The sequence below is a fragment of the Taudactylus pleione genome, unplaced genomic scaffold, assembly GCF_031769625.1.
Source record: "Taudactylus pleione unplaced genomic scaffold, aTauple2 ptg000434l, whole genome shotgun sequence".
NCBI lineage: Eukaryota > Metazoa > Chordata > Amphibia > Anura > Myobatrachidae > Taudactylus > Taudactylus pleione.
The window spans coordinates 341854-369539 of NW_028284836.1; the positions used below are offsets into that span (position 1 = coordinate 341854).

Sequence of the window (27686 nt, forward strand, 5' to 3'; positions counted from 1 at the left end):
TATGTGTATGCTGTGGATTATATGGTGTATATACTGTATGTGTATGCTACAGGTTATTATATGGTGTCAGTGGCGTAACTAGGGCAGGGCGAGCGGGGTTCGTGCCCTGGGCGCCGTTGGACCGGTGGCGCGGGGGGGCGCCGCCGGCCACGGTACCGGCCCGCCCGCCCTAGATAGCCAGTGTAGCGCCGACCGCAATGAGTGCGGTCAGCGCTACACATTTGCACAGGACCGGGGCTAGGCTTCCGGCGCCGGTCCTGTGCTGCACACCTGAGCCCGTTCCCTCCCCCTGAGCGCTTGCCCAATAGCGCCAGGAGGCGGGCTCAGGCTGTGCATAACACACGCATCGCCGCCAGCGCTGGCGGCGATGCGTGTGTTAAACAGCAGCCAATGAGAGTCAGATAGACTCTCATTGACTGCTGCAGTACCCACTGCAAGAGCCGGACTTCCGTCCGGCTCCTGCAGTGGGTAATGGGACTGACGTCATGACGTCAATCCCATAATGCTGAGCGCGCCAGCCCGGGCGGACTGGAGGGCGGGAGCGGCATCGCGGACAGGAGCAGGAGCAGCGTGGAATCAGGTAAGTATATTTTTATATATATTTATTTTTAAACCTATCTGCACAACGGGGGAGGGGTTGGCTACTACTGGGGGGACCTCTACTGGGGGAGGTGTGGCTACTACTGGGAGGACCTCTACTGGGGGGGGCTACTCTACTGGGGACTACTACTTGGGGGGGGGGGACTACCACTGGGGGCATTCTAAAAGGAGCCTATTACTAGAGGCACTGCACTCGGGGGACCACTACTGGGAGCAATAATAGGAAGGGCCACTACAGGGACCACTGGATAGGGGGGGGGTCACTACTGGGAGCCTGCATCAGGGGGACCACTACTGGGGGCACTGCATGGGAGGGGGGGACACTACTGCTGGGGGCACTATATAAGGGGCTTACTGCTAGGGGCACTGCGGGGACCACTACAGGGGGCACTAGATAGGGGGGATCACTACAGGGTGCCTGCATAAGGGGACCACTACTGGGAAAACTGCATGGGGGGGACTACTGCTGGGGGCACTATATAAAAGGGCACTGCATAAGGGGATACCGCTACTGGGCGCACTGCATTGTGAGGGCTGCTACTGGGGGCACTGCATAAGGGGGAACACTACGTGGGGCACTGCATATGGGTGGGCCACTACTGGGGGTACTGAGTAAGGGGAACTAATTGGGGGCTGTATAAGAGGGACCACTACTGGGGATACTGTATAAGGTGCACTACTATGGGCCTGCATGAGAGGGACCACAACTGCATACAGGGGGTACTGTATAATGGTGCATACACACGATCAGATTTTTCCTTCAGATATGAACGATAACTATTTAAAAATCGTTCAGTCGTTCATATCTGAAGGAAAATCGTTCATATCTGACATACCTGAACGATGGACGATCAACGATGCGCGTTCCCGATGGTCAGATAACGATTTCTGATATCTGATGTGTTTGCAGTCAGACTTGGACGATTCCATTCATTTTAATGCAGTCAAAAATCGTTCAATCGTTCAAATCGTTCAAATCGTTCAAAACTTTGGTAAAATCGTTCAAATTGTTCAATCGTTCATCTGACAAATCTGACAAGTCTGACAAATCTGACCGTGTGTACGCTCCATTAGGGGTACTACTGGGGTTAAGGTGCATATGGATAGGAATGTTCAGTTTGAAAATAAAATGGTGTGTAATGTTGACACGCCCCATTTTTAAGTGACCACGCCCATTTTTTGCCGCGCGCGCCTTTGGCGCGCACACATGAGGGGTGGGGGGGCTCCCTTTTCAAATTTGCCCTGGGCTCCAAATACCCTAGTTACACCACTGTATGTGTATGCTACAGGTTATTATATTGAGTATATAAGTGTAAGCTGTGGGGTATTATATGGTATATATGTGTATGCTACAGGTTATTATATTGAGTATATAAGTGTAAGCTGTGGGGTATTATATGGTATATATGTGTATGCTACAGGTTATTATATTGAGTATATAAGTCTAAGCTGTGGGGTATTATATGGTATATATGTGTATGCTACAGGTTATTATATTGAGTATATAAGTGTAAGCTGTGGGGTATTATATGGTATATATGTGTATGCTACAGGTTATTATATTGAGTATATAAGTCTAAGCTGTGGGGTATTATATGGTATATATGTGTATGCTACAGGTTATTATATGGTGTATATATATATTGTATGTATATGCTACAGGTTATTATATTGTGTACAATATATATATATGTAAGCTGTGGGTTATATGGTATATATACTGTATGTGTATGCTGCAGGTTATTATATTGTGTATATATGTGTAAGCTGTGGGGTATTATATGGTATATATGTGTATGCTGCAGGTTATTATATGGTATATATACTGTATGTGTATGCTGCAGGTTATTATATGGTATATTTACTGTATGTGTAAGCTGCAGGTTATGCTATTGTGTATATATGTGTCGATCAAGAGAGGCAGCGCATCCGAAAATGGGGTGTGTCTTTTGGGGTAGAGGTGTAGCCTTGCATCACGCCACCCCTCTGTCACTCTAGGCGGCGTGCCCAGCACTAACGGAGATCTCCCCGCACTGTGAATAGAAGCCATGCACGTGTGCACGACATCTATTTACCCTCTGCACAGTGCTCCCCCCAATTTCCCCCCACAATGGGCCGCCAGTGTCAGGCTGTGATCAGCAAGGTGCCTCCATAAGGGCCGGACGAGGGCCGGCTCCAGGGGTCTGAGCGCCCTGTGCCGGCTTGGTGCGCTGCGCCCTGCTCCGCTGCACACGACCGATATTGGGGGCGTGGCCTCATTACCATAGGCAACACCCCCTACGCGACGTTATTTGGAGGCGTGCATGCATAACACGCCTCCAAATAACATCAGGCTGGGGGTAAAGCCCAGCCCTCCGTCACTGGCTGGGCTTCCCCCAGCCCTCTCCCGTCTGTGAATGGATGCCGCGCGCATGCATCCATTCACACTCCGGGGATCCGGCACCGCTGCACAGCTACGGCAGTGGGGGGTCCCCAGCCTCCCAATTTCAGCACCCGCGGGCCACTTCGGCCCACGGGTGGAACAGCGGGATGTTGGGGAGGGGCGCGCCCTCTATGGGTGGCGCCCCTGTTCGACCGCACTGGTCGAACACCCCTAGAGCCGGCCCTGGGCAGGACGCATTTTTCCATTTTAAAATCGGGTAGGACGTGGCGCCCCCCACACAAACAGCCAAGCGTGACTGCTATGTATATATGTGTAAGCTGCGGGTTATAACATGGTATATATCAGAGGTTCCCAAACTTGGTCCCCAGGGCACCCTAATGCTGGCCATACACGTTAAGATTTTCTGTCCAACCATCCAACTAGTTGATTGGTTGGAATGAAAATCTGGTAACGTATGGGAGTATATGGGAAAGATTTCTGGACTGCACACCCTGAATATATATATATATATATATATATATATATATATATATATATATGTATATGTATATATATATATATATATATATATATATAATGTATATATATATAATGGGAGGTGCTACCTGATGAGACAAATTGCAATCACAAAAACAGACAAATCTCAGGTGCACAACTCCAAATTATTAATAATATATAAATGCAATACAATTTTGCAATCAATAGAGGTTTTTAGCATAATCTTGGCCAAGGTTATGGGCCTATCCACCATATCCAGATAACCTCTGTAGGGTAGGTCCCTAACATACTACGATTCAAATTCAGAGCGCAGGACACCCCCAAACTAGCCCAGCTAAGCCGCCCCAGGGCACCGCCATAGTAAGAAAAGTGCAGTGTGAAAGAGATTGTTAGGAGCAGCTACTGCTGCATATAAAGAATGAAAATAAAAAGTGAGGTACAAATATAATAAACAAACAGTGAAGGGTTAAAATGTGTTATAAAAGAAAAATGTGTTATAATGCGGTGCCCTGAAACAGATCAACACAGGCAATCCAGGGGGACCTACACCCCAAAAATGAACCAAGGTTGCAGTACAGTATATAAAACTTGTAGGACTTACCTAGAATTTGTGCCTATTACTAGTGTGCATATTCATTACAAGACTCCATGCTTTTAAACCAATAAGGTAGGGGTGCTAATCCAGACTGAGGGCGTCTCCTTTCCCTCAGGTGTGCAATAAAGCACGTATGGGAGTAAATGATGATCAGCAATTTGCTCCTAAATGCCATAAAATAGATTAAAATGGCCGTCAGACAAGTTTGTTAAATGTTTGCTGTAAACAACAGTTTTTGTCCATTTTCTGGCGTTTGGGAGCAAATTGCTGATTGTCATTTTCTTTCATACCTTATCATATTTTCATTCCAACCAACCAACTAGTTGGATGGTTGGACAGAAAATCTTACCGTGTATGGCCAGCATAACAGTCCAGGTTTTAAGGATAACCATACTTGGGCACAGGTGACTTAATTAGTACCTCAGTTAATTTGATTTAACCATCTGTGCTCAGACATGGATATCCTTTAAACCTGGACTGTTGGGGTACCTTGAGGACCGAGTTTGACAACCTCTGATATATACAGTATGATTAAGCTATGGGTTATTTTTGTTAGGACTGTTGAGAATGTATAAGCATGTTTTGTGTCAGGCAATGCATGGTATGTACTACAGGTGACCTTGAAATACTCTCCTTATTTTATTTTTTTCATTTAACTTCTTTGTAAAAATATCAAGTGAGAAATGTCAGGTTCGGGGGTTTGCGGTAATGTACTTTGGCTTTGCGTTGATCCTTGCAGTCGGCATTTTTGGTTACTTGGCCTTGAAGTACCCTCTGTACCTCCCTGCACCAGAAGTCTGGGTATTTCTATATTTAGCTGGAGAACAAGAGCTATAAATAGCCGATCACAGACCTGGCTTGTAATGCTCCGCTCCTTCTCATTTATAGGTCATGGCGTGAGGTGATGTTTGATAGACAATAAAGACGGTCGCCGTGGTATCCAGCCACTACCGTTGTCTCCTATTTTCCCGAATAATCTTACACTGGTTTTTAAATAATGAAAAGAAAAAAAAACCATGGATCAGATACTGTACTAACAAAAACATTCACTAGTCTGAAAAAAAGCATGAACTCAGCAATATGTGGAGATTATAATTGCAATTTACACATCATACTTTTATGTGGTAAAACATATTGAAAATGAAGCTTGTGGCAGCAAGGAGCTTTCAGATGGAGCTGGCTGTTTATAGCTATATTTGCACAGACAATATGTTTTATTGAATATTTGGACAGTTGTTTGCTCCACAACACAGTGACATGTTTGCAGACATCGATGGCAGTGCGTGCAATGCGGCTGTCTAGCAGATGGGCAGCGCAGCTGTCTAGGATCCTCTCAAAACATGGGATCTGCATTCATTCATTTATTTAAAGGCACAGATTCAGAGGTGGGCACAATGCTGGTGCATTGGCACTGGCTGTGCCACCGTTTTTACGGCCCTGCTCAGAGGATCGATGGTGCGACCAATTGGAGGGTCTTTTTGCGTGCAAGCGGCGGGTCAGAGACGCAGTCGATGGACTTGTCTGTACAAATCCTGAGTGTTGTGACATTTGCATAGTTTTGCAGAGCTGCTGTGTATGGAATCGCAGTATCGGCGTGATTTGCGCGCACCCGAGTCAGGACTTGCGGCATGATTCATACCCTCTCGCGAGCGCATAGCGCTCGCAAGCGGATCGATGGCCGGGCAGTGCGCACGCGCTCGCCCCATAGCGAGTGAATTTTCACTTGCTGCGGGACTCACTACAAGATGGGGTGGCTGTCGATTGTGATTGACAGCTCACCCCATTTTGTAGGCGTGCAGGGGGGGTGGCTGGACAAACGGAGGCGTTCCTGAAGGAATGCCTGCCGTTTGTGGGCGGCCCTACTGACATCACCAGTGATGTCAGTAGTGAACTTCCTGCTCTATTAGAGCAGGAAGTTCACTGGGGCTTGCGGTGGACGAGACCCTACCACAAGGGTCTCCTCGCAAGCCCGATGGTCGCGATAATCGCGACCATCGCCAGACCACCCGCTAAAGCTATGGGTGATCACCCACAGCTTAGCGAGCGGCCTGTAGGCCGGTGAAAAAAAAAAACGGACCGCCCTGATTCAGAGCGAGCGCTCGCAAATAGCAAGCGCCTCTGAATCAGGGCCTCATATCGCTGTTCCTCACTTACATGACAACAATCCTGATTTGTATTACACAGTCACAACTGCTGCTGGCAAAAAACTGTGTGGGGTTTTAGGAAAGGGAGAGGGGCTTTGCATTGAATGGGCAAGGCTTGTGGCGATTGGGGGCCTTGAGTATTGGCACTGCATAATCATATACATATTGTGAGTGTGGGTACTTCGCCGGTAACTTTTGCCATCATTTAGAACAGTAGACCCTCTGGGGCCTGTGCAGAGCTGAGCCAAGTCCATTTTCAGAGCGTATTTTACTTTTCATTATGCCTTTTTCCCTGCGCCATGCCCCGGAGCCGAACATACACTGGTTACGGAGAGTCGCATGCGATGCACGCACAGATTGCAAACATCGGCTCGCACAGTGCGTTCTCTCACTTGCATTTCTTGCTGAATCAGGCCCTAAGATCACTGCAGATATTGCACGCAGTTGGTGTGTTTGGCCCCTGAGGTCAGCCGTGCAGGCACAGGATAAATACTGTAAAAATTTCTCCATCCATCTGTCTGTCCTCATTCCGCAGAGTGGTTTGCAGCACAAATCTCTGCACTGTGCACACCCCAGACGCGGATGAGAATCACTGACAGACGAAAACATATAACCACTTGAGGCCTGACTGCTGTTTAAGGTCCTGATTCAGAGGCGCTCGCGCTCGCTCTGAATCGGGGCATATTTTTAAAAACAAAATCCGCCTCCAGGCCGCTCGCATAGCTGTGGGTGACCACTCACAGCTTGTGTGGGCAGCCTGGCGATGGTCGCGATTATTGCGACCATCGGGCTTGCGACGAGACCCTTGTGGTAGGTTCTCGTCCACCGCAAGCCCCAGTGAACTTCCTGCTCTAATAGAGCAGGAAGTTCACTCTAGACATCACGTGTGATGTCAGTAGGGGCGCTCACAAACGGCAGGCGTTCCTTCGGGTACGCCTCCGTTTGTGCAGCCACCCCCCCCCGACCTGCCTACAAAACGGGGCGAGCTGTCGATCAACATCGTCAGCCGACCAGTTTTGCTGCAAGTCCCGAGAGAGTGAAGTTCTCACACGCTCCGGGGCTCGCGTGTGCACACTGCCCGACCATCGACCCACTTGCGAGCACTATGCGCTGGCGAGCGGGTCTGAATTAGGCCCTAAGGCTCCTGTAGAGACACCGTGGACCTCACATAAATAAACCAAAAACACCGGCCACCCTGAGTAATCAAAAGGACGTCGCAGCGGATGGCAGAAGCCGGCAGGACTCGTCTGTTTATACAAGCCTCCTGAGGAATTCGCATATTTTTAACTGATTTAGGCCCATTTTCTTTGTGCACATTTTTTTCAAAACTTTTTTTTTTTTCTTTTATATATACTTTCAGTTTGCACTTTAAAAATAAAATAATAATAATTAATCTCCATTATTTTTTTGGGAAAACTGCCCTTTTTGAAGTGCCAAGATGGTGTTGAGTACAAGAGGGGAGAGCTGTTGTTGATCACGGTGGAAAGATTGCTGCTCAAAGTAGGCTTAAGGTGGGTAGTGTTCAGTTTAGCACCATGCACCTGATAAAACCCGTGCAGTACCTCTATCCTGCCTGGGGTGTCGCCCTTTGCTCTGGTACTTCTAGCACACAAACGGCTGAATCTCAGCTGAGTGAGCTAGAAGCAACAGAGCAGAGAGTGACACCCCAGGTAGGATAGAGGTACTGCATGGGTTGTGACGGGTGTAGGGTGCTAGAATGAAGACTAGGAACCTCATTCAGAGGCGCTCGCAAAATGCGAGCGCTCGCTCTGAATGAGGGCGGCCGCATCTATTTTCCAGCCCGGGCCTCCTGGCCGCTCGCTAGGCTGTGGGTGACCACCCGCAGCTTTAGCGAGCGACCAGGTTGATGGTCGCGATGGTTAAGACCATCGGGGCTTGCGACGAGACCCTTGTGGTAGGGTCTTGTCTGCCGCAAGCCCCAGTGAGCTTTCGGCTCTATTAGAGCCGGAAGCTCCCTAATGACATCACAAGTGATGTCAGTGGGAACGCCTCCGTTTGGCAAGCCACCCCGTCTACAAAACGGTGCGAGCTGTCGATCACCATTGACAGCCGCCCCTTTTGTAGTAAGCCCTGAAGCGAGAGAATTTCTCTCGCTCCGGGGCTTGCACACGTGCAGTGCGGCCGCTGCGCGTGCGCAGGCCTCTACATCGACCCGCTTGCGAGTGCATCGGCGCTTGCGAGCGGGTCTGAATGAGACCCTAGGTGTATACTACACACCTATGCAATGATTGGGCCGATCACCCGATTCAGGCTGATTCCTATGCCCGATAACTGCATAGTTAATAAAACAAGATGTCCGACCTCCTGATCCCCTTGGAGAACACACTGATCAGACAATCGCTCCGAGGGCCGAACGTACTACAGTGTGCTCTGAGCAGCATTTCCAGCATTACTCACCACACGATAGAGAAAACGAGATTCGGTCTGTACAGTAGGTGAGTGAGCATAGGGCCTGATTCAGACCCGTTCGCTAGCAAGCGATTGCTCGTAGCGAGCGATGTTTTGCAATGTGTGCATGCGTGTGTCTCGCAGTGCGCGTGTGTGAACTAGTGCGAGCGATCGGCAAATGCTCGCCCAGCATAGACAGCCCAGCTATAGAGTGACAGGTGAAGCCATTTGTGGGTGGTAACAGGGGCTGGACATTATAAACGGGGGAGCGGCGGTGCGAACGCAGGCGTGCCTGAGAATCATAACGCCGTTTCAGAGCCATGCATAATTTAAAGGCAGCGTTATAGTACACGTCACCACCTGGTTGAATTATACACTGAAGTGATCGCAGTGCTTGCGGCAAGGTATAGTCAACCTCAAGCGCTGCGAGCACATCCGATGGTGCAAGATGTACCAATGTTTTCATGTACTTCCAGGAGATTATGTGCGCAAGTGGGCGTCTTAGGAATGGCTGGTAGGCGTCACAAAGTGATCGTACGCCAAGACATAGTGGGCATGCTAATGCCTTGCCGTGCGATCGCCTGCCTTGTTGGGCGTGTGCTGGATTTGCATACGCTGGGAGCGAGCGACTGCATCTAGCGAGCGGCTCTGAATCAGGTCCACAGTCTGATGAGCTGGAGAGAGCTGGATGGGTTCCTAATTACTGGGCCTCACATTCACTGCTTTCAGACTGTTCAGTTAAGCAAATAGATACTAATTGTGCATTACAATATACAGGAATATGGCATGTTTGATATTGTACACTGTAGAGGTCTGTGCTGCTGTATAACAAAGTGTATACCTGGCCTAGGTGGCGTTGAATGAGTACAACGGAAAAGGAACAAAATAACTTGAAATGTCGTCCAACATTATCAACAAAATCAGTTTTTGTTTTCTCCCAAACTCATTTGTATTTAGTTTATTCTCAACAGATACCGAGATTTACATAATGTGTAAACTATATTTAAAAGTGTCTTATATTATTGCATACGGACCTATTTATTAACATTATTTTTACTGGAATAACGTGAAAAAGGGTGTTTTTCTCACAATATTTTAGTTTCACATAAATTTACTAAAGGGCAATTGGAGTAGAATTCGTTAAATTCTACTCCAAACCTTAATTATCACATATTTTTAGTAAGCAGATTGCATTTCCCATAATTGAAATGGGAAATGTGGTCTGGCCACGGTTACTAAAATAAAATGTGAAAAAATACCGCCACCTGGGGATGGCATTATCCTGCTTTTTCCCTGGTTAACAGGCAGAGCAGAGCCGGGAGCCTGTGTGGTCCAAACAGACTACAAGCTGATCACTGCAAACAAACACTTACCTGCATCCAGGGTGCTTGGTGATGTCCTCCCCCGGGGCTCCGCTCAGCTGCTCTCCCGGCTCCTGCACTGTGACCCTGGTCAGCTGCTGCATGGAACAGCTGACTGGGGTCACGTGTAGGATGGGAGACCAGCTGACTGGAGCCTTGGAGGACATCACAGATGACCGGCGGTAAGTGAAAGTGTGTGTGGCGGGGAGTGGGGTTTGTATGGTGAGCTGGTCGGTGCATGCGCGGCACCTTCTCACTGTATTTTTTACGAAAAATACAGTGAATAAGGCTGCGGATGGGATTCGCAGGGACAGGACTTTATTGCAAGCTCTGTCCCTGCAGGGGATTTTTGATAAATCCCTGTGATATTGCCTGAATGCGAATTTAGGCGAAAATATCACAATACAATCTGCATTTCAAGCAGATAAGAACCACGTGGCCCTTGTAGTCTGTCACCTTTTATTCCTAAAATCCTAAGACCCTCCTTGATCTTTAGCTTTTTGCAGGTTTAGGATTATTTATCTCTGCGTCTATAAATTCATATACCTAATGAGCCACTACCGCCTCTAAGGGAAGGCTTTCTACCCTCAGGAAAGTAACTAACTGTTCTGTCTGTTGTCTTTCTCTGTCTAATGCTTTCCTCCTGTACCATTTAACTGTTCTATTTGTTGTCTTTCACTGGCTTTCCTCCTGTACCATCTAACTGTTTTATTTTTTGCCTCTCTGTCTGATGCTTTCCTTCTGTACCTCTCTTGTACCATCTAACTGTTCTATCTGTTGTCTTTCTCTGTCTAATGCTTTCCCCCTTTGCCATCTAACTGTTGTTGTCTTTCCCTGGCTTTCCTCCTGTGCCATCTAACTGTTCTATTTTTTGCCTCTCTGTCTGATGCTTTCCTCCAGTACCATCTAACTGTTCTATCTATTGCCTTTCTCTGTCTTATGCTTTCCTTCTGTACCATCTAACTGTTCCATCTGTTGTCTTTCTCTGTCTAATGCTTTCCCCCTTTGCCATCTAACTGTTCTATTTGTTGTCTTTCCCTGGCTTTCAACCTGTGCCATCTAACTGTTCTATTTCTACTTCAGGGTCCATAGGGTATCCACAGGATACCTTGGGGTATAGGTGTGACGTCAGTCGCAGGGCACCAAAGAGTTAAGCTTTCAGCCTCCCAGGATGCACTAGGTCCCCCTCCTATACCCCGCCCCCGGGCCAAGGCACCTCAGTTTAGTTTGGTGCCCGGCCGGAGTCGGGTGCACCTGTTGGAGTGGGGGCTAGAAGAGCCCCTGAAGCTTTTTCTTCATGCAGCTGTGGCTGCACATCTGGATGAACAGCATGGACAGTCAGTCCTGACGTCCATGCTGTCTTCCCTACACCCCGCCGGTACCAGAACGCCGGTACTGATCCGGGGATGCTGGTGGGCGTCTGGGGTCACAGCTAGCGGTGACCCCAGATGCTCCGGACCATGGCCGGATTCAAGGGGGACAGAGGTAAGCAGCGGGGTCCCGCGGTGGGTCCCCGCTGATCACATGGTCCTAAGTCCCCAGGCAGGGGGCTCCCTGGGGACTGGCTGCAGCGTGGAGCCAGGCGACCAACCTGCGCTTCCACTACCCCCTGGGACAGCGGACCGCAGCAGAGCGGTAGCGCTGCGGCGTCCCAGGGGTTAAATGCATGCCAGGGGAGCGCGCCTTCCCTGTCTCACAGCCGGCGCCTCCCCCGCTGCACACAGCCCTCTCTGCACTGTGCTGACTGGTCCTGTGTCAGCGCTCCTCCCCCAGGCCAGCTTCTCTCTGCTCCTCGGCGGCCATCTTCTCTGCAACGCATGGTGAACGCTGCTGGAAGTCTGGAAGGAAGCATCGTGGTCTGGGTCCCCCCGCATACCTCTCCTCCGCTGTGGCTCAGGTCTGTGTATGCAGCGCTGTGTCCTACCAGGCCCTGTGTCTGTGTAGTTGAGTGATCAGCGCTGTTAGTGCAGGAATTGTTATTTCTCTGCATTGTATGTGACTGTGCTAGCGCTGCCTGTAACTTTTCTTCTCTAAACTGTCAGCTTTATTACTGTCCCTGTTCTTTCTGCTAAAGCCCTTGCGGTGCGGTGCTGCAGGGTGGTCTCTCGCCTATTTAATACTTAATTGGTGAGAGAGGTCACATACGTGGTGCCATAATGTCTGAAAGTGATTTTCCCCTCCGGCTACAGTGTACCACGTGCAAAGTACCGTTAGCGGAGGGGGAGGGTAGCGCGGAGGGCCTTTGCCGGCAGTGTTTGTCCATGGCGCGGCCTATTACGGTTACAGCACCGGTACAGGAGCCGCCCTGGGCTTGTTTCGCTCAGGCGTTAACAGCTTTAGTGGGCCAGTTAGCTCCGCAGCCCGCGTTTACCCCGATGGGTTTGTCCCAGCAGTCTGTGGTGTCGTCACCCATGCAGGGGTTCCCACGACAATTGGTGGTACCCCACAGTCTCCCTATTTCCCCGCTCCCGGGTTCTCAGGAGCCAGCGTGGGTTAACTCCCTGACGAGTTCTGTACAGCACTTGTCGGATGTGTTGCAAGGGGAGTCTGTGATGCGGCCTCATAAAAGGCCGGTGGCGTCTCTGTCCGCTCCTTATGAGGATGACGAAGGGACGTCTGATGATGGGGAGATTCTGGATCCTTACGATCAGGAACCTTTCCATACTAAGGACGCTGATGCTAAGTCCAAAGTATATATTCCTGGACTTATTCGGGCGGTCCACACAGCCTTGGTGATTGAGGACGAAGTTCCCCCAGCGGCTAAATCTAAGTATGCCTTTTTCAAAGATGTGAAGGGCGATGCCACAGTCTTTCCTCTTTCGGGTCAGTTGGTGGACCATTTAGAGGAGGCGTGGAAACAACCTGGCAAAAGATACCAGCCGCAGAGACGCCTGGCGGTGGCTTATCCGTTCGCGGATAATTATTTTGCTAAGTGTGAATCCCCTCCACAGGTGGATTCTCACGTGACCCGTCTTGTCCGTAGTGCCACATTGCCGATGCCATCCATGTCCTCCCTTAAGGATGCTACGGACCGCAAGGTAGAAATCTGCCTGAAGTCCGCTTATTCCCTTGCAGGGGGGGCAGCACGGCCGGCTATGGCCATTTGCTGGGTTGCCAGAGCGATGGAGCGCTGGGCGGATTCATTAGAGGCTTCTTTTGAATCCGACTGTCCGGCCGAACAGGCGGAGTTGATTGGCAATCTCCGTGATTCGGCCACCTACATCAACGAGGCGGCTCTAGACATTAGTACTCTGGTGTCTAGAATTTCTTCAGCAGCGGTAGCTGCTCGTCGCACCTTGTGGCTGCGATCCTGGAAGGCGGACGCAGATCCAAGAAAGGTCTGGAAGCGTTGCCGTTTACCGGAGAAGTTCTCTTCGGTCCGGATCTGGATAAGATTGTGGCCACGCTGGCGGCAGCCAAATCTGCTTGTCTCCCGTCGGCCGCTGCTCCTTCTGGTTCTGGACCATCGTCCTTTCGGTCATCTAGGGCCCAGGGCAGGCCCAAACCACAGTCGTTTCCTCGACAGGCTGGCCCTAAGAAATTGGTCAAGCCCCGGAAACAGGCATGGAGTACCAGACGTCCGGCCCCCAAGCCAGATGACAAGCCTGCGGCCTGACGGTCCGGGTCTCCCCTTGGGGGATCCCAGGGTGGGAGGCCGCCTGCTGCAGTTCTCCCGGTGTTGGTCGTTCACTACGACAGACACTTGGGTTCTGGAGGTGGTCTCTCACGGGTATGCCCTCTCCTTCCGGCACAGACCCCCGGCTCGATTCTTCACCACGGGTCTACCATCAGACCGGAACAAGGCTACGGAGCTGCGGAAGGTATTGCACACTATGCTCCAGGCTGGAGTTATAGTGCCTGTTCCATTCTCCCAGAGGGGCCAGGGTTTCTATTCAAATCTATTTTTGGTACAGAAACCCAATGGGTCATATCGTCCGATTCTCAACCTCAAAGCACTCAACAAGTCTTTGCGGGTCCCGAAGTTTCGGATGGAGACCCTACGGTCCATCATTCTGGCGCTGGAACCTGGGGACTACATGGTGTCATTGGACATACAGGACGCTATGGCGGTCATGGCGGCTTCTCTGCGGCTGCAAGGAGTCCGCATGTTGCCGTACTTGGACGACCTGTTATTGGTGGCAGGATCTCCAGAGCTCCTGTTACACCACTTGGACCTGACCATTGCACTGCTGCAACGGCACGGCTGGCTAATCAACTGGCAGAAGTCCACTCTAATCCCGTCTCGGAGGATTCTGCATCTTGGAGCCTTATTGGACTCGGGACAGCAAAGGATCTTCGTGACGGAGGACAAGATCTCTGCTTTACAGTCAAGGGTGCGCAGTTGTCTGCACAGCCGCCGGGTGTCCTTACACTCGGCGATGAGGTTACTGGGCTCCATGGTGTCGGTGTTCGACATGGTGGAATACGCCCAGTTTCACTCCAGACCTCTGCAGCACCTGATCCTGTCCAAGTGGAACGGGCTGCCTCAGTCTCTGAAGTTCCAGACGATTGTGCTCACCCCAGAGGTTCGCCTGTCCCTTGCGTGGTGGTTAAAGACGACCCACCTCAACAAGGGACGTCCGTTCTGGGTTCCAAATTGGGTCCTGTTGACAACGGACGCCAGTCTTCGGGGCTGGGGAGCAGTTTCGGGTCCACACTTGTTCCAGGGCAGGTGGACACCGACAGAAGCGGAGCTTCCAATAAATATCTTGGAACTCCGTGCGGTCTTCAATGCTCTCCTGCAGGCACAGCGGTTTCTCCAGGGTCACCCGGTGCAGGTCCAGTCGGACAATGCTACCACCGTGGCCTACATAAACAGGCAAGGAGGAACTCGCAGTCGGGCGGCTCTCGTAGAGGTCTCTCGGATCCTGGTTTGGGCGGAGCGCAATCTTCCAGCCATATCAGCGGTCTTCATCCTGGGAGTGCTAAATTGGGAGGCGGACTTTCTAAGTCGCCAGGACGTTCATCCAGGGGAATGGTCCCTGCACCCGGACGTTTTTCAACTACTGGTGGACAGGTGGGGTCTTCCAGAAATCGACCTCATGGCGTCCCGGCACAACAACAAGTTGCCGGTGTACGGGTCTCGCACAAGAGACGAAGGGGCGTCTCTGGTGGATGCTCTGTCCGTCCGGTGGACGTTCAGGTTCGCATACCTGTTCCCTCCGGTCTCCCTTCTTCCACGGGTAATCCGGAAATTCAAACAGGAAGGAGGGACGCTCCTGTTGATAGCTCCCGCGTGGCCCAGACGGCACTGGTTCTCAGACCTTCAGGGTCTGTCAGTGGACAGTCCTCTGCGGTTGCCGCTACGACCGGACCTTCTGTCTCAGGGTCCTTGTCTTCACCCGGACCTGACTCGGCTGTCTTTGGCGGCGTGGCTGTTGAGACGGCCATGCTGAGGTCCTGGGGGTTTTCCAGCTCTGTGGTGCGTACCATGTTACGAGCTCGGAAACCGTCTTCCGCGAGGATATACCATCGCGTGTGGCATACGTTCTTCCAGTGGTGTCGACCGAGAGGTTATGCACCGCGGGAGTTTCGTCTGTCTCGGATTCTCGCCTTCCTGCAAGCGGGACTAGATCATGGGCTTCGCCTTGCTTCTTTGAAGGTACAGGTTTCGGCCCTATCTGTCTGGTTTCACCGTAGGATTGCTACAATCCCGGATGTGCGCACCTTTATGCAAGGTGTTCTCCGTATTCAGCCGCCCTTTGTTCCACCTGTGGCGCCTTGGGATTTGGCTGTGGTCCTGAGGGCTCTCCAAGGACCGCCGTTTGAACCACTGGGCTCAGTGGATATTAAATGGCTAACAGCTAAGACTGTTTTCCTTCTGGCCGTTGCTTCAGCCAGACGTGTTTCTGAGTTAGGGGCTCTTTCTTGTAGACCCCCTTTCTTGGTTTTTCATGGGAACAGGGCAGTGCTCCGCACTCGGCCCGAGTTTCTTCCCAAAGTTGTTTCCCAGTTTCATGTTAACGAGGAAATAGTTGTTCCGGCCTTTAACTCACCGGGTCTTTCCGTGGGTGAGGCCTCTTTGGATGTTGTGCGGGCCTTAAGGACTTATGTTGACCGCACTTCTTTGTTTAGGAAGTCGGACGCTTTGTTGTCCTCTATGGCTTCTGTAAAAAGGGTTGGCCTGCTTCAAAGCAAACTTTGGCAGCCTGGATCCGTATGGCTATTTCTGAAGCTTATCTTCATGAAGGCCTACCGGTCCCTCCTTCTCTGAAGGCTCATTCCACTAGGTCTGTGGGTCCTTCGTGGGCAGCTCGACGTGGTGCCTCGGCAGTTCAGATCTGCAAGGCTGCTACGTGGTCTTCTGTCCATACCTTCGTGAGTTATTACAGGTTTGACACCTTCGCCTCTCAGGATGCTTCCTTCGGGCGGCGGATTCTCCTTTCTGCACAGGAGCGTCCCCACCCTTAAAGGATACTGCTTTGGGACATCCCCAAGGTATCCTGTGGATACCCTATGGACCCTGAAGTAGAAAATATGAGATATGGTAAGAACTTACCCTTGTTATCTCTATTTCTACGAAGTCCATAGGGTTCCACAGGACTCCCGCCCTGTCGCACCTGTGCTGCAGATAGGCTTTGCTCTGGTCACCGGTTTTCCGTCTCCCTCTGGTGAGAATGTGATTCTTGTATGTGTCCAGATCTTTGTTCTCTCTCTTCCTTCTCCTCCTCCGGCCTATGGCTTGGTAACTAACTGAGGTGCCTTGGCCCGGGGGCGGGGTATAGGAGGGGGACCTAGTGCATCCTGGGAGGCTGAAAGCTTAACTCTTTGGTGCCCTGCGACTGACGTCACACCTATACCCCAAGGTATCCTGTGGAACCCTATGGACTTCGTAGAAATAGAGATAACAAGGGTAAGTTCTTACCATATCTCATATTTTTTTGCCTCTCTATCTGATGCTTTCCTCCTGTACCATCTAACTGTTCTATCTGTTGCCTTTTTCTGTCAGATTCTTTCCTCCTGTACCATCTAACTGTTCTATCTGTTGTCTTTCTCTGTCTGATGCTTTCCTCCTGTACCATCTAACTGTTCTATCTATTGCCTTTCTCTGTCTTATACTTTCCTCCTGTACCATCTAACTGTTCCATCTGTTGTCTTTCTCTAGCTAATGCTTTCCCCCTTTGCCATCTACCTGTTCTATTTGTTGTCTTTCCCTGGCTTTCCTTCTGTGCCATCTAACTGTTCTATTTTTTGCCTCTGTCTGATGCTTTCCTCCTGTACCATCTAACTGTTCTATCTGTTGTCTTTCCCTGGCTTTCCTCCTGTACCATCTAACTGTTCTATCTGTTGCCTTTCTCTGTCTGATGCTTTCCTCCTGTGCCATCTAACTGTTCTATCTGTTGTCTTTCCCTGGCTTTCCTCCTGTACCATCTAACTGTTCTATCTGTTGCCTTTCTCTGTCTTATGCTTTCCTCCTGTACTTCTTCTGTACCATCTAACTGTTCTATCTGCTGCCTTTCTCTGTCTGATGCTTTCCTCCTGTGCCATCTAACTGTTCTATCTGTTGTCTTTCTCTGTCTAATGCTTTCCTCCTGTACCATCTAACTGTTCTATCTATTGCCATTCTCTGTCTTATGCTTTCCCCCTTTGCCATCTAACTGTTCTATTTGTTGTCTTTCTCTGTCTAATGCTTTCCTCCTGTACCACGTAACTGTCCTATCTATTGCCTTTCTCTGTCTGATGCTTTCCTCCTGTGCCATCTAACTGTTCTATATTTTGCCTCTCTGTCTGATGCTTTCCTCCTGTACCATCTAACTGTTCTATTTGTTGTCTTTCACTGGCTTTCCTCCTGTACCATCTAACTGTTCTATTTTTTGCCTCTCTGTCTGATGCTTTCCTTCTGTACCTCTCCTGTACCATCTAACTGTTCTATATATTGCCTTTCTCTGTCTTATGCTTTCCTCCTGTACCATCTAACTGTTCCATCTGTTGTCTTTCTCTGTCTAATGCTTTCCCCCTTTGCCATCTACCTGTTTTATTTGTTGTCTTTCCCTGGCTTTCCTCCTGTGCCATCTAACTGTTCTATTTTTTGCCTCTGTCTGATGCTTTCCTCCTGTACCATCTAACTGTTCTATCTGTTGTCTTTCCCTGGCTTTCCTCCTGTACCATCTAACTGTTCTATCTGTTGCCTTTCTCTGTCTTATGCTTTCCTCCTGTACTTCTTCTGTACCATCTAACTGTTCTATTTGTTGCCTTTCTCTGTCTGATGCTTTCCTCCTGTACCATCTAACTGTTCTTTCTGTTGCCTCTCTCTGTCTGATGCTTTCCTCCTGTGCCATCTAACTGTTCTATCTGTTGCCTCTCTCTGTCTGATGCTTTCCTCCTGTACCATCTAACTGTTCTATCTGTTGCCTCTCTCTGTCTTATGCTTTCCTCCTGTACCATCTAACTGTTCTATCTGTTGCCTTTCTCTGTCTGATGCTTTCCTCCTGTACCTCTCCTCTACCATCCAAGAAAGGAGGCAATCTCATGTGCCCGGAGTGCTGTCGGGGCTACTGGGCATGCACAGTCCTGCTGAATGATGTGTAGCTCTTAGGCTACAGCGAGCTGCCACCATCTTCAGTAGTTGGTAAATTTGGCGCCATCGCATCCCCCATAGAAACCTATGGGGGAATGCGTCTGCCGGCGGGAATGGAGGGATCGCAGCAGGTACAGTATTGGGGACATCTGCTGCGGTTCCTCTGTGATACATCTGGAGGAAACGTAATATTTGCGGTTAACCCCCCAAAAAAATGATAAATGGGGCCCCCGGATCTGCAAAGGAAGATAGAACCAGGAGTCCACTCATCCTGACGGTAAAGGAATGACTCACGCCCTACCCACCTCCTCTTAGTGTGATTCCGGCTGTATCAGATGCTATGAATCATTAATGTCCCTCTTCTCTCTGGCAGTGACTAAACTATGAGCTGTGCTCCCTTGGAGTGTGTTTATCTGTTGAGTAGTACATGCTGGAGAAGAAAGACACAATTCACCCCCTCCTGGGATTCGGGAAGTCTCACAGCACAGGTCACGTTATGGCAGGAGCAGCACAAGAGAGTAACATCTAAGGCAGAACATTTTATGGATGACATACTTAACATAGCGAAATAAAACACAGGGGTTTACTGAGTGAGCCTGGCACAGCCCATTTACACAACACGGGTCACAGAGCCCTTTTGCAGCTTCACATATGTCGCATTTCTCCGCCACTAGCCCTCAGTGGATAAGCTCCTGGGAGGAAACGGGCAGCACTTGTCCGCCAGGGGAGATAATGACCTGGCCTGAGCACGAATGTCCACAATGCAGCTGAGTTCTACTCTGTAGTGATTATAGGATCATTTCACTCAGGGCCGGCTCTAGGGGTGTTCGACCAGTGCGGTCGAACAGGGGCGCCACCCACAGAGGGTGCAACACTCCCCAACATCCCGATTTCAGCGGGACATTACTGTCCCGCTGTTCCATCCGTGGGCCGAAGTGGCCTGCGGGTGGTCAAATCGGGAGGCTGGGGACCCCCACCGCCGCAGCTGTGTGGCGGTGCCGGAGCACGTGCGTGCGGCATCCATTCACTGACTGGGGAGGCCTGGGGGAAGCCCAGCCAGTGACGGAGGGTTAGGCTTTATCCCCCAGCCTGACGTTATTTGGAGGCATGTCATGTGGGCACGCCTCCAAATAATGTCAATTAGGGGCGCGGTCTATGGTAATGAGGCCACGGCTCCAATTTTGTTTGAGCGCGCGATTGCAGGGCGCAACTTACCGGCCTGGCACAGGGTGCTCAGACCCTTAGAGCCGGCCCTGATTTCACTGATGGACAAATGTGCCCAGGGTTGAACCCGCACAGATCGGGTCTTAGGGGCAGTAGTATCTCCGAACCTTGAGAATACTTCAAAAATCGCTGGGCTTCTCTGGATGATTTGTTGTGATCACTGGTATAATAGCAACATTTTCAGTGGTTTCAAAGCATATTTAGGGCTCACAATGAGCGATAAACTCGTTGCGTATGATAAATGGTGCTCCAGCTAATCAGCTTCCAACTGTCATTTTTCAAACAGGTGGCAGTTGGGAGCTGATTGGCTGGAAACACCTTTATCATACGCAACAAGTTTTATCTCTCAGTGAGTGATAAATCTTCCTATGCTGTTGTCAAGCCAAGGGTCTGATACAGTTTTGTATGCAATTGGCACTCAATGACGTTCACGTATTTGAGCGATTTTTCGACTGCGCGTGCACAAAAGTCCTGAAAACCCCAACAGCACATGAGATACACAGCGTGTATGCTCAAAGGTGCTGTCTTGATCGGGACAGACGGTACCCGTAATGGTGCGGCAAAGTGCTGGGCGGTGACTGGGAGGTGGCCCGAAGAGAGCGCAGAAAAAGTCTGCCTTATTGGAGAGTCGCGGGTGTGTTCTCAGACACAGAGCCGCAGCCACAGAGGCCATGATCAGGCGGAGAAACCGCACCTGCCATTACAGCGTGTAGAGGAGCTGAATGTGTCTCAGGGCTCGCTCATTCAGACGCAGGCTATTGCGCCAGGGGAGGGCTTTACCTGGCATTTGCATATTATCTCAGCCGCGACTCCGGCAACAGATGCAAGAGCAGACGCAGCAGCCTCCACCGCTGAATCAGACCATAAGTCTGAACTGTATAAATGAAATTAGGTATTTGCACAAAATAAGGATCATTTAGTAGAAGCAAACCAATCAATGCATTTCGCACCTCTCGCTGAGATATGCTAGAGCAGGGGTGGGGAACCTTTTTTCTGCCAAGGGCCATTTTGATATATATAACTTTATTCGCGGGCCTGGTCCAGGCCACGCCCCTCCGTGTGACATCACACGTGGGCGGAGTCACAATTGGCGGTGATCACAGCAATACCCGGAGCATCCTGAGGATGCTCCGGGAAGCTGTAAGGGCAACGGTGTGACCAGGGGCGGATTGGGAAAAAGCATAAAAGTGGTCCAAAAAAGTGGGCGTGGCCTTGCTACAAGGGGTGTGGTCTAATGTGATATGCCACGCCCGCAATTGACAACCCCATTCCGTCATGCTGGGGGCATGCCCACAGTCCCTCTCTCCAGTGAATAAGCACATAAAGCATATGAATGAGTATTTTCTTTCCTATATGATTTCTCTGCAACGAGGGAACCTCTGAAGAAATTGATCCTTCCTGGACAGGCAGTGTCTTGAGTCTGTATTCATTATTCATGTAGAAAATCACATGGTCTGGAAGCCGCCTGTTTATGTAGCAGTAAAGCCAATTTCACCATCATGTAACAGAGGTTCAACCAGATAATACATAGTAACAGAAGTTTTTTGGGGGAGGACAAAATGTGAGTTTCCCATATCAAACAATTTTATATTAATAAAATATATTTGCTCATATGGTACCATTTGCATCAGTAATATGGTTTCATTAGAATTGTTGTCTTACTGAAGATTACTGTCCCCCAGTCTTTTCTTCCGACAGGACCAGTGGTCCTACCATCCTATTTGTGTGTCTCCAGCACCATCACCTTTTTGTGTTTCCAGCCCACCCCCCCCCCATGTGTCTCTCCAGAGCTATCTCCCTGCTTCTTTCTGGCGCTATCCCCCTACGCCTCTGCAACACCATCATCCTGCACCTCTCCAGCACCATCTTTCAGTGTCTCCGCAATACCATCATCCTGTGGCTCCCCAGCACCATCTTTCAGTGTCTCTGCAATACCATCATCCCGTGGCTCTCCAGCACCATCCTCCTGCGTCTCCCCAGCACCATCCTTCCATGTCTCCGCAATACCATCATCGTGTGGCTCTCCAGCACCATCTTTCAGTGTCTCTGCAATACCATCATCCTGCGCCTCTCCAGCACCATCCTCCTGCGTCTCCCCAGCACAATCCTTCCATGTCTCCGCAATACCAACATCCTGCCCCTCTCCAGCACCATCTTTCAGTGTCTCCGCAATACCATCATCCTGCACCTCTCCAGCGCCATCTTTTAGTGTCTCCGCAATACCATCATCCTGTGGCTCTCCAGCACCATCCTCCTGCGTCTCCCCAGCATCATCCTTCCATGTCTCCGCAATACCATCATCCTGTGGCTCTCCAGCACCATCCTCCTGCATCTCCCCAGGACCATCCTGCTGGCCTAGCACATAATATCCCCCTCCCCAGATAGATCATCATCTCCCCTTAGCACTAAATAACCCCCCTCAGACAGATCATCTCCCCCTAGAACAGAATAACCCCCCCTCTCCCTCAGGCAGATAATTTCCCCATAGACCAGAATAACCCCCCCTCCCCTTCAGACAGATCATATCCCCCTAGATCAGAATAACCACCACCCTCTCCCTCAGGCAGATCATTTCCCCATAGATCAGAATAACCCCCCCCCCTCCCCTTCAGACAGATCATCTCCCCCTAGATCAGAATAACCCCCCCTCCCCTTCAGACAGATCATATCCCCCTAGATCAGAATAACCCCCCCTCCCCTTCAGACAGATCATATCCCCCTAGATCAGAATAACCACCCCCCTCTCCCTCAGGAAGATCATTTCCCCACAGACCAGAATAACCCCCCCTCTCCCTCAGACAGATCATCTCCCCCTAGATCAGAATAACCCCCCCTCCCCTTCAGACAGATCATCTCCCCCTAGATCAGAATAACCCCCTCTCCCCTTCAGACAGATCATATCCCCCTAGATCAGAATAACCACCCCCCTCTCCCTCAGGCAGATCATTTCCCCATAGACCAGAATAACCCCCCCTCTCCCTCAGACAGATCATCTCCCCCTAGATCAGAATAACCCCCCCTCTCCCTCAGGCAGATCATCTCCCCCTAGAATAGAATAACCCCCCCTCCCCCTCAGGCAGATCATTTCCCCATAGATCAGAATAACCCCCCCCCTCCCCCTCAGGCAGATCGTCTCCCCATAGACCAGAATAACCCTCCCTCCCCCTCAGGCAGATCATTAGACCCTAGATCAGAATAACCCCCCCTCCACTTCAGACAGATCATCTCCCCTAGAACAGAATAACCCCCCACCCCTCAAATAGATAACCCCCTCCCCCTAAGACAGATCATCTCACAAAATAAACAATAAAAAAATGTCCTACAAGCTGCCAGAGTGGCTGCAGCAGGTGCCGATGACAGTGCTGGCCTGCAAATTTCACTCAGTGACTCTTGTCCTGTCTCCCGGCCAGCCCCGTCTTTCTCCAACCCTGTCCCTTCCCTGTCTACAGTCTGGCTAGTGGGGGCAGCTGGCGGCCTGGGAAGTGTAGTGCCTTCCTCCCCCGTGTGGATGTGCCCCCAGAATTAAGAAGATGTGACCTTTACCTTTTTGATGTCGATCCCGGGCGCTGACCCGCTCTGCCTCCGAGATACGCGACATCACCGTCCGGCGTTTGTGACGCGCGTAGCTCTGTGTCAGCTGGGAGGGACTTGGAGCCTCTTCTCTTCCCGCGATACCAGCCACGGACTGCTCTATTAGCTGTGACAGGCAGCCGGCAGGCTGCCTGTCAAGAAAGAAAGCCGTGACCGGGGAGAGTGGGGATGTGCTAAGGGGGGCGGGGCCACAGGTGACAAGCGGCCCCACACACCAATCGGCCCACCGGGAATCTTCCCACTGTAAGTAATGGCCAGTCCGCCCCTGGGTGTGACCGTCTAAGGATGCTCCAGCCGGTACTGCTGCATAGATTCTGGCTGCAGGATGCCATTCTAGGCACCCTGCTATCCAGATGAGGCTAGCAGAAAAAAAGCTCAGAGGGCCACACCAAATTGGTCCGCGGGTCTTATAAGGCCCCCGGGCCTGAGGTTCCCCATCCCTGTGCTAGAGGAAATATCAGGTTCTTAAATAGGGGTGTGGTATAAGAGATAGACAGTAATTAGTTAGACAATGTCTAGATAGACACCAGATGTTAGACCGTCAATAGTTAGACAGGGAAAAAAGTTAGACACAAACAAAAGTCAGACACATTAAAGTTAGACATGTAAAAAGTTTGGCGGGTACAAAAGGTCGACAGGGTCAAAAGTTCAACATGAAAATGGTTGACAATTATTTTTTTTTGTTTTTTAGCCCTAATCTTCACCCTAACCCTCCCCTTGGTGCCTAATCCTCCCTCCTGGCGCCTGACCCTAACCGTCTGGGTAAGTGCCTATCCCTAACCGTCTGGGTAAGTGCCTAACCGTGTGGGTAAGTGCTTAACCCTAACCCTCCAGTAAGTGCCTAACCCTAATCCTAAAAAAAAAAATTTAAGAAAAAAAAAGTCGACCATTTTTAAGTGTGTCGATCTTTTTCATGTGGAACTTTTGACCATGTCGATCTTTTGTACCTGTCGAACTTTTTACATGTCTAACTTTAGTGTGTCTGCCTTTTGTCTGTGTCGAACTTTTATCCTTGTCTAACTATTAACTGTTTAACATCTGGTGTCTATCTAGAAATTGTCTGACTAATTACTGTCCGTCTAAAGTCCGGAACCCCTTAAATAGAATATGGCCACCTGGCCTCAACAGCATTGCAATCCATTGATGAGCTACTCTGTAATAGTGGAGGAACCTGAAAATGTTCTTGCAAATGTCTTTACTGGAACCTCTGTACAGTTTTGCACCATATCGTATATTGAAAAAAAAAAATCTGCATTCTGGACCTAATGGGGCCTTTCTAGTCCCTTTTATGTCCTAAAAAAAATATTTTGTTTTGCAGCTTGTTGAGTAATTAGAGTTGTAATAATAGTTATCCTCCAGAGAGGATCATATCCTACTTTCTGTTAGATAGCTCTGCGTCATTCGGCGCACAAGGCCCCCAGAGAGACTTCTGGGTCATGAACGCGGAAGACCTTCTCTCGCAAAAGACAGCTCTTAACGGGAGAGCCGTCCTGTGTGATTCTATCCATGCATACCGGCGTTATGTACGCTGACATGCATGCGATGGGTGGCTTGATGCATCCCACCCATAGTTGCCGACTTTCTGGCTGCTCCTTCCGGGAGGGAGCAGTCAGATTGGCAGGGCAGCGGGGGGCATGGCCGAAAAGGGGGGCATGTCTGGACGGGTGCATGACGTTTGTAGGCGTCACGGGGGGCGGGTCACGCGATTGCGTCATTTTGGCCCTGCCCCCGCTACACAATGCCGATAATACAGGCATTGTGAGGCAGGGGACGGGGCCAAAATGACGCGAATCGCGTCACTGGCTGCCCTCGCAGCGGGGGTTAGGAGTACATTGCGGGGGATGTCAGGGGGATCGGCGGCCGCCGGGAGGCTTGCCTGCCTTTCTGGGGGGCGCGGGAGCTGCACCCGATTATCGGGAGGCTCCCGCCCAAATCGGGAGGGTAGGCAACCCTGATCCCACCTCACACATCACTATCTTTCCCAACTTTCTTCTGTCTCATAGCCGGAACTATCGGCGGTGCAGCCGGTGCATTAACAGTACTAATTGTGACTCATTGTAGTACGCTGTCACTGCGGTTCTCGGTGAGAAACGAAGGAGGGGGCAGGTCTTCCTCTGCTGCCGGGGTACGTATTTGACGTCACCTCATGACCATTACCGGAGAGAAAAGGAGAGGTTTCTTCTATTGTAGAGCTGGCGGGTCCAGCTAATGGCAGTTCACACATGGGGGTCTCCCCCCCGCCATTAGACGGGTAGCGGTGCTGTGTTAACCTTAAAAGTTGCTACGGTCAGCTCTTCTGAGGAGTGCTGTCATCTACGACGAGAGGACTTCTGGGTTTATTCCCCGGAAGTCCTGCGCTTGTGCGGACATCGGCCTGCGCAGGCGTGAGCCGTGGGGGACCTATAGTATCCCTCTAAGACAGGGATGGGGAACCTCAGGCCCGGGGGCCGTATAAGGCCCTCGTAGTCATTTGGTCTGGCCCTCGGAGCTTTATTCTGCTAGCCTCATCTGGATAGCTCTGTGCCTATAACGTCACCCTGCAGCCAGAATCTATGCAGCAGTGCCGTCTGGAGTGTCCTTAGGATGCTTCAGATGGTCACACCACTGCCCTTACAGCTCCCCGGAGCATCCTGAGGATGCTCCAGGTATTACTGTAATCACCGGCGATTGTGGCCCCGAGCCGTGTGACGTCACATGGAGGGAGCGTGGCCCGCGAATAATGTTATATATATATCAAAAGGGCCCTTAGCAGAAAAAAGGTTCCCCACCCCTGCTCTAAGAAATGCTTCGAAAGGAAACCCATAGATGTTGCCTATTGGGTACAAGCAAAACTTAGCTTTGTACATATAGAATTAAATCAGTTTTAGCGTTAATACATCCCGCCCGAGAACTGTATGTACAGGGCACATTTATTTAACCCCCTTATTTTTTTATTGTGCGTGGGGTGGGGGGAGACAAAACATGGGCGTTCTGCCACTGATCGATATCTCTCTCTCTCTCTCTCTCTCTCTCTCTCTCTCTCTCTCTCCTTATCTCTAACCCGCTCACTCTGTCTTCCCCCCCTCCTCATGTCTCACCCCTCTCTCCCCTGGCGTTCCGCAATATGTAGCCGGCATCAGTGCTCTGGATGAAAGCTGATCCCATGGCTGCTCCTTCTCAGTGTGAATGAAGTGGATGTGCTGGCAGTGCGCCCATCTCTAATATATCTTTATACTTTTATCAATGGTCTGTTTATCAGATCACTAATGGCTCCCACTGATATCTCATTACTGCTTGTTGATCGCGGAAAATCTGCAGCTTATTATCCTATTTGTTAGCAGTGTCGGGGGCGACGTGGCTGCTTTCCCTAAACACAGACAGTAGAATAATATGGGTCACGCTATTATTTATTACCCATCAATGAATCGCTCTTTATATCCACTTACAGTTGTTACGCAGCGCTGTAAACGGCATTGTCCTGCATACCACCCAACACGACCCTCTCCAGGAGGGACACAGTGCTCTGGTCCTGGACTTCCCTGGTAATTTATGATTGGTGGAGGCTCCAGAGGTGGGGCTGCAGCACAGTCCAACATTCAAATAGGGGAGTCACACCAACTGCCAGTGAGTACCAGCCAGTGATGTTGGCAGTGTGTGAAATGACAGTTGGTGTGACTCCCCTATTTGAATTTTGAACTGTGCTGCAGCCCCGCCTCTTACCAGGGAAGTCCAGGACCAGAGCACTGTGTCCCTCCTGGAGAGGGTCATGTTGGGAGGTCTGAGCAATGGGGTTGGTGTAACTCCTGATACTGATGATGACGGCTGAGGATGGAACAGTGGGCCGGTTAGGCTTCCGCATGCATGCGTCACGTATCGTCTGTAAAAGCAAAGCATGCACAAAGCCTGATAATAATCTGCCTGTAAGTGCAGTCCTGTACCACCACTTGGCAACCTCAGGCGGTCATCTAGTGCACCAAGGCTTAGGGGGTGCAGAAAACGCTGAATGAGTGATATAATGACACTTGCTGTTTGGCGCCTAGTTTGCTTTTCACTGAGGGGCCTATTCATCATTACGAAAAAAATCGATGGAGGTAATTAGGGTTAGAACTGGCATGGAGTTTTACGTAATTACCGGAGGAATTCATCATTCCTCCTCTCCATAACTATCCTAAAAAGCTGACATTTTTGTAATAACAGCTTTTAAGGAAATAGATACTTTTCCCTCTCTACACTAACTTACCGCAGCTGTAATCAGTGCTGCGTATGCGCCGTTACGTTCACAAAAGCGGCACATGCACAGCGCTGATTACAGCGGCGGTAATTCTGTGTCCGTCACTCAGGGAACATTCTCTGAGAATCGATATGTATGACCGCCGGACCTGAA

The 27686-nt window shown here is 50.4% G+C and overlaps 1 protein-coding gene across 1 annotated transcript in view; it reads left to right on the forward strand.

Annotated features, from left to right (window-relative positions):
• Positions 1-27686, forward strand: part of XKR6 (XK related 6) — a 320864-nt gene that overhangs the window by 106443 nt on the left and 186735 nt on the right. The gene's annotated exons all lie outside the window — the stretch shown is intronic.